The 9,192-nt window shown below is 36.4% G+C and overlaps 1 non-coding gene across 1 annotated transcript; it reads left to right on the forward strand.

Annotated features, from left to right (window-relative positions):
- The first annotated feature begins 4,255 nt into the window (after nucleotides 1-4,255).
- On the forward strand, nucleotides 4,256-4,362 carry LOC121207649 (small nucleolar RNA R71). Its single transcript, XR_005902749.1, has one exon. It is a non-coding gene; the product is annotated as a small nucleolar RNA R71 (small nucleolar RNA).
- Nucleotides 4,363-9,192: the final 4,830 nt, after the last annotated feature.

Raw genomic sequence — 9,192 nt, forward strand, 5'->3', positions numbered from 1 at the left:
TTAAGCACAGAAACAGACAAATTAAATCACAAAAAATTCACAGATATAAATTCACATATCACAAACACAGAAAATAATATTAAAATATTTTTAGACTCGAATTTTTGGTCCCAAAATAACTATTCTGACTAGGGTCAAAATCAGACTGTTACAAGTCATATAGGGGCCAAGGCAGATGGTGCCCCGCCTATGGCAGTCTGTCTGGTGGCGAAAAGTAAGGGCAATAAAGTATGCCAAATCAAATACATGACCAGTCACCATGCTCCATAAGAAGTAAGCATCGGTGGTGCTAACGACGACGGTACTCTCTCTCCTCCCAGTCAGGGTGTGAGCCAAGATAGCATGGATGTAGCGTAGTGTTGGGGGAAGAGAAGTCAACTTTGAGCGACTTACATCATAGGGAACAGTACTCACCATAAGGTCAGTCCAACAGCAGAAGAGCGAGTGGTGTATGTGACAGTGAAGATGTAGAAAAACCTCGAAAGACATAAACTCCTCCGTGTAAAGGCCCAAAGTAGCTCCAAACTCCGATACACTCATGTGTCTTACGAGTCTACCAAGTATAAAAGTGATAGTACCGGCCTCGTCATGGGTATTCATCACATGCTGTAAATGGAAAGTAGTGCAAAACTCTAATGTAAGCTCCGAATAGATGGGCTCAATAATTGTAAAGAACCAATCCCACGGGGTAGTGGCGAGATGGAATCGAACAAGGTGGGCAAGTTGGACCTGCTCCAAGGTGGCCCAATCAATACAACGACCCCCACCTAATGGTCGTACTCGAAGAAGCTGAAACAAGTCGTCTTGTGGGCCTGAGGAAAATCGAAGCAGAGGGTGACGAGCTTCGGTTGAGGCGTTCGAGGAAGCTGTACTAGGACCTTTCCGCTTTTCTGAAGCGGGAACAGCTACTTTAGATTTTCCACTAGTGTTTGTCATTGTGTGCCTGCAAGAATAAAAGAGTTCATCAATAAATAAGCACCCAAACATGTAACTAAAAATCGAGTCTTGAAAAGTTAAAGTACTCCTAAATAGAAAATTTCTCCAAAACAGGGCGTACAAGTATCCAACTATGTACAACCAAAGCAAAGTCATCAAGAAACAAGGTGATGCAAATAAATTAAATGAAAAGTTCTGACCTATAGACAAATTCATGATGTTCTGGAGGCATCAATAATTATTTGAATAATCAATTCTAATACGAAGCATAAATCAATAGTAAGCACTATATTCTAAGAAACTAAACTAAGAGCATAACTATCCTAGTAGTTGAAAGTAATAATAAGTAAAACAGAAATAAATAACAGAAAGTTAATATACAAGTAATGATAAGAAGAAGTAAATAAAATAAAATAAATATGGAATAACATAGAAAAAAGAAAAGGGTAAAAGGGTATAAAAATCGGCAGTGGAAGAAGCGGTGGTTGGAAGTGGGGAGGTCACCGGGGTGGGGCAAGCTAGGGTGTGGGCTAGTAGAGGGCGTGTGTGAGTGAGATAGAGGTGTTGGTGGTTTTGGTGCAAATGGGTTAGGGGAAACAAGGGGATTCGGGTGGTTGGTTGGAGAGGAAGAAGAGGAGAGGGGTAAGAAAGGAAAGGAAGAGGGGGACAAGAGAAAAGAAAGAAGAAGAGAAGGGTGGTGGGGTGACGATGGAACGATGGGGAAAGGTGGCCTGAGTAGAGGGCTGCGGCGGTGGCTGGTTGGGAGAATGCGAGGAGAAAGAAAACAAAAGTAAGATTAGGTTTTGGGGGGTTAAATGGGACACGGTCGTGTGAGGCCCGTGTTGGGCCACACAGCCATATCACACGCCTGTGTAGCTCATGGTTTACCCGTGTTTGTCGCAAAAATTAAATGCTCATTCATCACACGGCCTGGGACATGCCCGTGTTGTCAGGCCATATGGTTCACATGGCCGTGTTGCACGACCATGTGCCATGTCCTTCGCTTCTCCCATGCCCGTGTGATATCCCACATACTCATGTGTCTAACTTGTTTAGAATTTGAAACTTTAAACTCCAGGTTTCACACGACCTAAGACACGCCCGTGTGTCCAGGCCATGTACTTTCTACGGTCATACGACTTATCGCAGACCGTGTGCGTGTTTATTTTAAAAAAATTTCAGCCCTGTTTTCATACGACCAAGGACACGCCCGTGTGTCCAGGCCGTGTGGGTCAATGTACTTGCATAAAAACACTAAAAATGGATAAAATAAAAAGGTTAGTGTTGTTAGTGCTCTGGTTGCCTCCGAGAAGTGCTTATTTATAGTCTAAGCTCGACTTACAACATATTTGCACCGTTATGGTGGTTCGAAGAGTTGAAACTCCTCATTTCTGCTATCAATCTTATCAAAATAAGGTTTTAGACGAGTACTATTTACCTTAAAAGTGCTGAATTTGGAATAAGTTACCTCGACTGTACCATTTAGGAAAACGTTGAGTACTACAAAAGGGATTGCTCCATTAGGTTCAAAAGTGGCAACACGAGGGTTTGCTTCATCTAACAGTACTTTGTCTCTGACCTTCAGTAGATTCGATTCACCTTTAAGTTTATCATGATATTACTTTGGTTCATCGTGTATTTTAGATTTCTTCTTAACTTTTGTTCGCCATTCATCTAGTTCATCGATTTGTAATCTTCGTTCCTCAAGAGTTGTTCTTGGCTCTATCACTTTATCTCTAGGGATTTCCTAGACAGAAGATTGAGCCAAGATGTTATTCTCATGAAAAGAATTCGTAATCTCATTTTGATCACTAGATAGTCTAACAGAATCACGAGCTTGAAGTTTAATCGTGTCATCGCCTACACGAAACGTTAGTTCTCCTGTACAAACATCAATTATAGTTCTAGCAGTTGCTAAAAACGGTCTACCCAGAATTAAGAGTACATCACTGTCCTTATCCATGTCTAAGACAAAAAAATTGGCTAAGAAAATAAATTTGTCAATTTTAACAAGCACATCTTCAACAATACCCCTAGGAAACCTAATAGTTTTATCTGCCAACAGTATACTCATACTAGTTTGTTGGGCTTCCCAAGACCTAGTTTCTTGAACATTTTATAGGGCATGACGTTAATACTCGCCCCTAAGTCGGCCAAAGTATTATTAGCAGCTAAACTACCAATTAAACAAGGAATAGTAAAACTTCCTGGATCCGTCAATTTACTGGGTAGTTTATTCTGCAAAATGGTCGAGCAAACTGCATTCAACTCTACATGTGATGAATCATCTAACTTCTATTTGTTCGCCAGAAGCTCCTTTAAAAATTTAACCGAGTTGGGCATCAACGAAAGAGCTTTAATAAACGGTAACTTAATATGTAACTTTTTTAAAATGTTAAGAAATTTACCAAATTGTTTGTTTGTTTGGTCTTTCTTTGTCGCTTTAGGGTATGACACGTGAGATGTGTATTCTCTACTTACTAGTTTTTATTTGTTCTGGCTTTCATCCACCTTTTCTTGACTTACCACTGCGTCTTACCTTGGTTCTGGTTTAAGCCCAACTAACCCTTCTTCATATTGAACAGTAATCGCATAAAGTTGCTCTTTTGGGTTAGCCTCGGTATTGTTGGGCAAGCTACATTGTAGTCTTTCTGAGATCAACTTAGCAAGCTGACCTATTTGAGTCTCGAGGACTTGAATTGACACTTGCTGATTTTTAAGAGTTGTTTCGGTGTTTTAGAAACGTGTTTCTGACATCGAGATAAATTTCGTTAGCATCTCTTCAAGGTTCGGCTTTTTCTCTTACTAGTAAGTTGGCTGAAAGCCTGGAGGGGGTGGTCTCTGATTTCCTTGGCCTCCCTATGAGAAGTTTGGGTGATCCCTCCAACCTGCAATGTAAGTGTTACTATAATGATTATTTTGAGGTCAATGATTATTACCCATATAATTTATTTGCTCCTCCTAGGTGCCAAGGTTGAAGGATGGATAATCTATGTTGTGCACTCTTCCTCCAATTGAATTACACCTCATCACTAAATGTACCTGAGTAGAACCATACAAATCATCAATCTTTTTATTTAAGAGTTCTACCTGATTTGATAACATGGTGACTGCATCTAGGTTGAAAACACTGGCTGATTTCGTTGGTTTTGTTCTAATGACTTGCCACTGATAGTTATTCATTGATATATCTTCAATAAATTCCTAAGCCTCGTCTGGTGTTTTGTTGTTTAAAGTTCCACCGACGGCTACATCGATCAGTTTCCTTGTTGAAGGGTTCACACCATTGTAAAAAGTCTGAACCTGTAGCCATAGAGGTAACCCATAGTGAGGGCACCTGTTCAATAAGTCCTTGTATCTCTCCCATGCATCAGATAGAATTTCTAAATCCATCTGCACAAAAGAAGAGATAGCATTCCTCAATTTAGCTGTTTTAGCCAGCGGGAAATATTTAAGTAAAAAATTTTCAGTCATTTGTTCCTAAGTAGTGATTGACCCTCGTGGTAACGAGTTCAACCATTGTTTAGCCTTATTCCTTAATGAAAAGGGAAACAACCGAAGTCGAATGGCATCGCCAGAAATGCCATTAATCTTAAATGTGTCGCAGAATCCCAGGAAATTTGCTAAATGAGTGTTTGGATCCTCGTCCTACAAACCATCAAACTAAACAAACTGTTGTATCATTTCAATAGTGTTAGGTTTTAGTTCAAAATTATTTGCAGCAACAGTAGGTCTAACTATACTCAATTCAGTTCCTGTTCAATTGGGCTTAGCATAGTCATACATAGTACGAGGAGCAAGATTCTAATTCACTAGATTCTGATTCACTTGATTTGTGGCAACCACAGGAGGCAGCGGATTATTTTGGTTTTCAGTCATCTCCTTGGTATTAGTGGTGTCGTTCTCATGCTCTTCCACTATATACCGTAAACTTCCCCTTATTTTTCTACAATTTTTACGAGCTGTGCTTTCAATTTCGCTGTCAAAAAGTAGAGGACCTGACGGGTTTCTTCTAGTCATAAACTATCAAAAACTTGCCAGAAGCAATAAAAAAATAGTAAGGAAAAATAAAAACAGAATTAAATTGCAATAAAAATAAAAATGGCTAAGGTAATAAAAATTAAGTGTTCTTAATATCTTAGTCCCCGGCAACGATGCCAAAAACTTGATGGTCGTTAAACTAACTAAAAACTCGACTAAGGCAAGCGCACCTATCGAATAGTAGTATAGTTATGGTGAGACCAGAAATATCGTATCCAAAAGGACTAAAAGTACTAGTAATTACTATCTTTTTATTATCTAGCCTAAGAATTAAAGGGATGTTTTTAAACTAAGACGAATTATCTAATTGACTTAAAAATACGACAGAGATGAAAGTTGAAAAATACTTTTGGAAAACAGATGGAGAACACAATATCCAAGGAAGAATCCACCTAGACTTCACTTATTACTTCTGAATTAGACGATTTATTCACTTGACTTAATCCGTAGAAATCCTTGATTTATGTTATTATTTCTCTCGAGATTAAAAACAACTGACTCTAGGTTGATTAACTGAAATCTCTTTCTAATTAAAACCCCTATTGTCGCATTAACTCGATCTAAGGATTCCCTTATTAGATTTGACTCTAATCCGGCAGATTTATGTCATCCTATCTCTAGGATTGCATGCAACTCCGCTTAATTATGGGAGATCTACTCTTAACAGGGACTTTTGCTCCACTGAATAAGCACATCAAAACCTGAATTAATATCCTGAAATATTAAAACAAGGATTAAAACTCACAATTAAGAATAAGAACAAGTATTTATCATATAATTCAAATAGTAATAAGATCTGTCTTAGGCTTCATCTCCCCTAGGTATTTAACGACTTTAGTTCATAATGATAGGGGAAAACATCTCAAAATTGGGAAAACAACAAAACATAAAGAAACCCAAAGAACTTCCAAGGAAATTGAATGGATCTTCAGTCTTAAAGTAGATCCTGCTTCCGAGCTGATTCCGATAGTTGTCTTTGAGTATTTTCTGCCTTCTACTCTACGTATCCCCTTTGATCCACTTCTAGGGTGTTTATATAGACTTTAGAATGCTTTAAAACCCTAAAAATTAGACTTTTCTAAGTAGAATTAGACTTGAGCTCGATCGGGACACTGCCGTGTGCCACGTCCGTGTGAAGATGCTCAAGTCGTGTGTAATTCTGAGTTGGTTTTTTGTCGACATGACCATGCTATACGGGCGTGTGGCATGCCCGTGTGTTTCACACAGGCTTGTGGTTTACCCGTGTGAAAGTGCCTAGGCCGTGTGAAATACTGAGATAAGCCTATTTTGTCTGTTTTTAGCTCGTTTCTTGCTCTTTTCACCTTCTTATGCTCACTTAAGTATAAAACTTGACTTTAAAGGATTAGTAGCATCAAATTCACTAAATCTTATAATAATTCATCCAAAAATATGCCAACCATAGGGTAAAAATATGTATATATTATGGTTTATCAAGTACATACTATGCAAATTTGGTAAGCCTCATACACTCATCATTAATAATGCACTCAATTTTTAGCCTCTACAATTAAAGGGTTTTACAAAATATTCATGTTAGCTCTAATACACACTTCTATAGCACATCCTCAAAACAAGCATTCAAACTAAAACAATCAACAAAAATATCTTCGCAACATTAGAGAAAAAGGCTTGATGAGGCTAAAGAAGTATCACTTGAAGAAGTTTTAGGCATCTTCTAGTCCTTACAAAAAACTACAATATAGGCCTCGAGATATATGCCACTTAACCTAGTTTATGACACAAAATAAGTCATACCGGTAGAAATAAAGATCAATACCTTAGTAACTAAGCACATTGCTATTCAGATCAACAATGGCAATCTACTAATCAACGTAGCTCTCATCAAGGAGACTAGAGAAAATTTGTATATAAGCTAGTTCAAGTGTAGCGACCTAATGTTTAATAGTGTCAAAAAATAAGTTTTGGGTTGGATTTCTTAAATCAATCATTTTGGGAAGTTAAATCGAGAGATTTTTGGGAATGGGTATGATAGTGGATTAGGGTGTCATTAGTTACTAATTAGGTAATAATAAGACTATTAAGAGGCTAATTTAAAGAGCTTAGCAATTAATTATGTTTATGGACTAAATTGTAAGGTTAGCAAAACTAGTGGGGTCAATCTATTAATATTAGAAAATATGGTTTAGCGTATTAAAGGTCTTTACATTGTAAATATCTCAAGTCCCTAATAGCAAAATTCCTATTTTTGACTTTGCAAGAGAGCGAACGACTAAGAGGAGTGATTTGTCATGATCATTTTCTCCAGACTTGCAAAAAAATTCTCTCTAACTTTTCCCTCAAAATTTAATCAATATTTGAGTATATTTCAAGATTTAAAATTTGGGAAGTTGATTTTCATTACAACCATTCATTTTAACAAGATTTCTAGATCAAATTTCAACATTTTCTTACTTCTCTTGTTAGTCACATTGGAGGTTTTAGAAGAATAGATGAGTTGAGTTTTTTTTTTATTTCTTTGCAACATTTTGATATTTCTAGTAAGGCAATGTGTTTTCTAACCTTAAATTATGATTTTAAATCACTTTATCTTGATTTTTTATTTTATCTATTTTTATTTTATTTTAAGCACTTTTCAAGTTAGTAAGAGAAAATTTTGATCCATTCATTTCTTTTCTTCTTTTTTTTTTAGCTTGAATCTTGTTAGAAATAAGTTTAGAATGGAGTGGAGTAGTTGAGACTTAAGTTAGAATAAAGTTTTGTTAAGGTTTTTTTGATATTCCATTATTGAGAGCTTGTAGAAATTTAGAGAAAGTTTGTGTAAGAGTTAGTGTTGCTAGTAAGTCTTGAGTAATTAGAAGGTCTTAAAAATGAGTCTAAGGTTAGATTTCATGTTTCAATAAGTTAGACTAGAGTTTTCTAAAGTTTCGACTAAAAGCGAGGAAGTGTCTTGCTATATTGAGATGCATATCTTGAGTAATATTAGGTTATTTTTCTGCTTAATGGTTTTTTTTCTAACTATATTTGTGACACCCAGTTTTGGCAGGTTCTAAATTCTGGCGAGTAGCTGAGAGTAATCTGTGGGGCAGAGCCTATCCGTCTAAATGTTGTCTTGGTGTGTAGGTCAAGTGCATAGTAAATATTAGAATATTATGTAAGGATTGTTCTTAGAATGTATTAAGTCGTAAAGAAGAAGAGTTTGGTAAGAGTGTTGAGACTTTGGTAAAAAGAGGGTTATTGCCAAAGGTATTGTACGCCAGTTCATTAAGTTGTTGTGCTAGTTACAATGTAAGTAAAGTAATTAAGGGCTTTGGTCAGGGTAACTGGATCTTGTCCATATTGAATTTATTTAATTATATTTTCAAGTAAAGCTGTAAGCCACTACAAAAGAAGTTTCTAGAGGAGAGTCATGTGCCTATTTTATCTCTCGACCTCACCGACTAACCCGAGACTCATCAAATTGGTGCCCAATAAAATCCCCTCTCTTTGGTGCCCAATAAAATCTCCTCTCTATCTTACTTATCTTGATTTTCCCTTAGGGGTGTCAATATTAAGTTTTTAAGTCTATTTGATTTAGTTTAATTTTGCAATTTAGTCCCCAAATCTACCTAACATTTCCATCAACCAACCCATAAATATTTAACTACTCATACTCATAGTGAAACCCATAATCAGCAAGGAATCAAATGAAAATGAAATTAACTTAAACCCTAAGAAAATAAATAAAAAACCAAGATTCCTTGCAAAAGTTTGGATACAACAACAATGACAATAAGAAAAGTAAACAAGAGCATTAAAGAAGTGATTTTTAACAAAGAAAATGTAATAAAGCAAAATGGCATTCGATTAATGGATTAGATTGTAACTAAAAAAGATTTTGAAGGAATAAATAAGGAAATAGATCCTAGCCACAATAGTAACTAACTTAACTAACAACAAGAAACTAAGAAACATTAGAAAAATAAGGAAGAAATAAAACCCTAGACTATAAAGAAGAAAACTAAACCCTAAGAGATGAAGAGCATAATCCAAAAAACCTAAAAATTAGAAGTGTATATTTTGTTTCAACCAATTTGGCATATTTCAACAGAGTTCACGCACAAAAATGTTTACCAAATTGCCCCTAAATATCTAATTTTGGTTGGGGGACATGTTGGATAAGGATTGCCCCTATAGTCATTTTTTGTCTCCCTCGATAATGATATCGCGATACCTGGGTATCCGATATTAGCTCAG

Source organism: Gossypium hirsutum, chromosome A01 (assembly GCF_007990345.1).
Source record: "Gossypium hirsutum isolate 1008001.06 chromosome A01, Gossypium_hirsutum_v2.1, whole genome shotgun sequence".
Taxonomy (NCBI): Eukaryota; Viridiplantae; Streptophyta; class Magnoliopsida; order Malvales; family Malvaceae; genus Gossypium; species Gossypium hirsutum.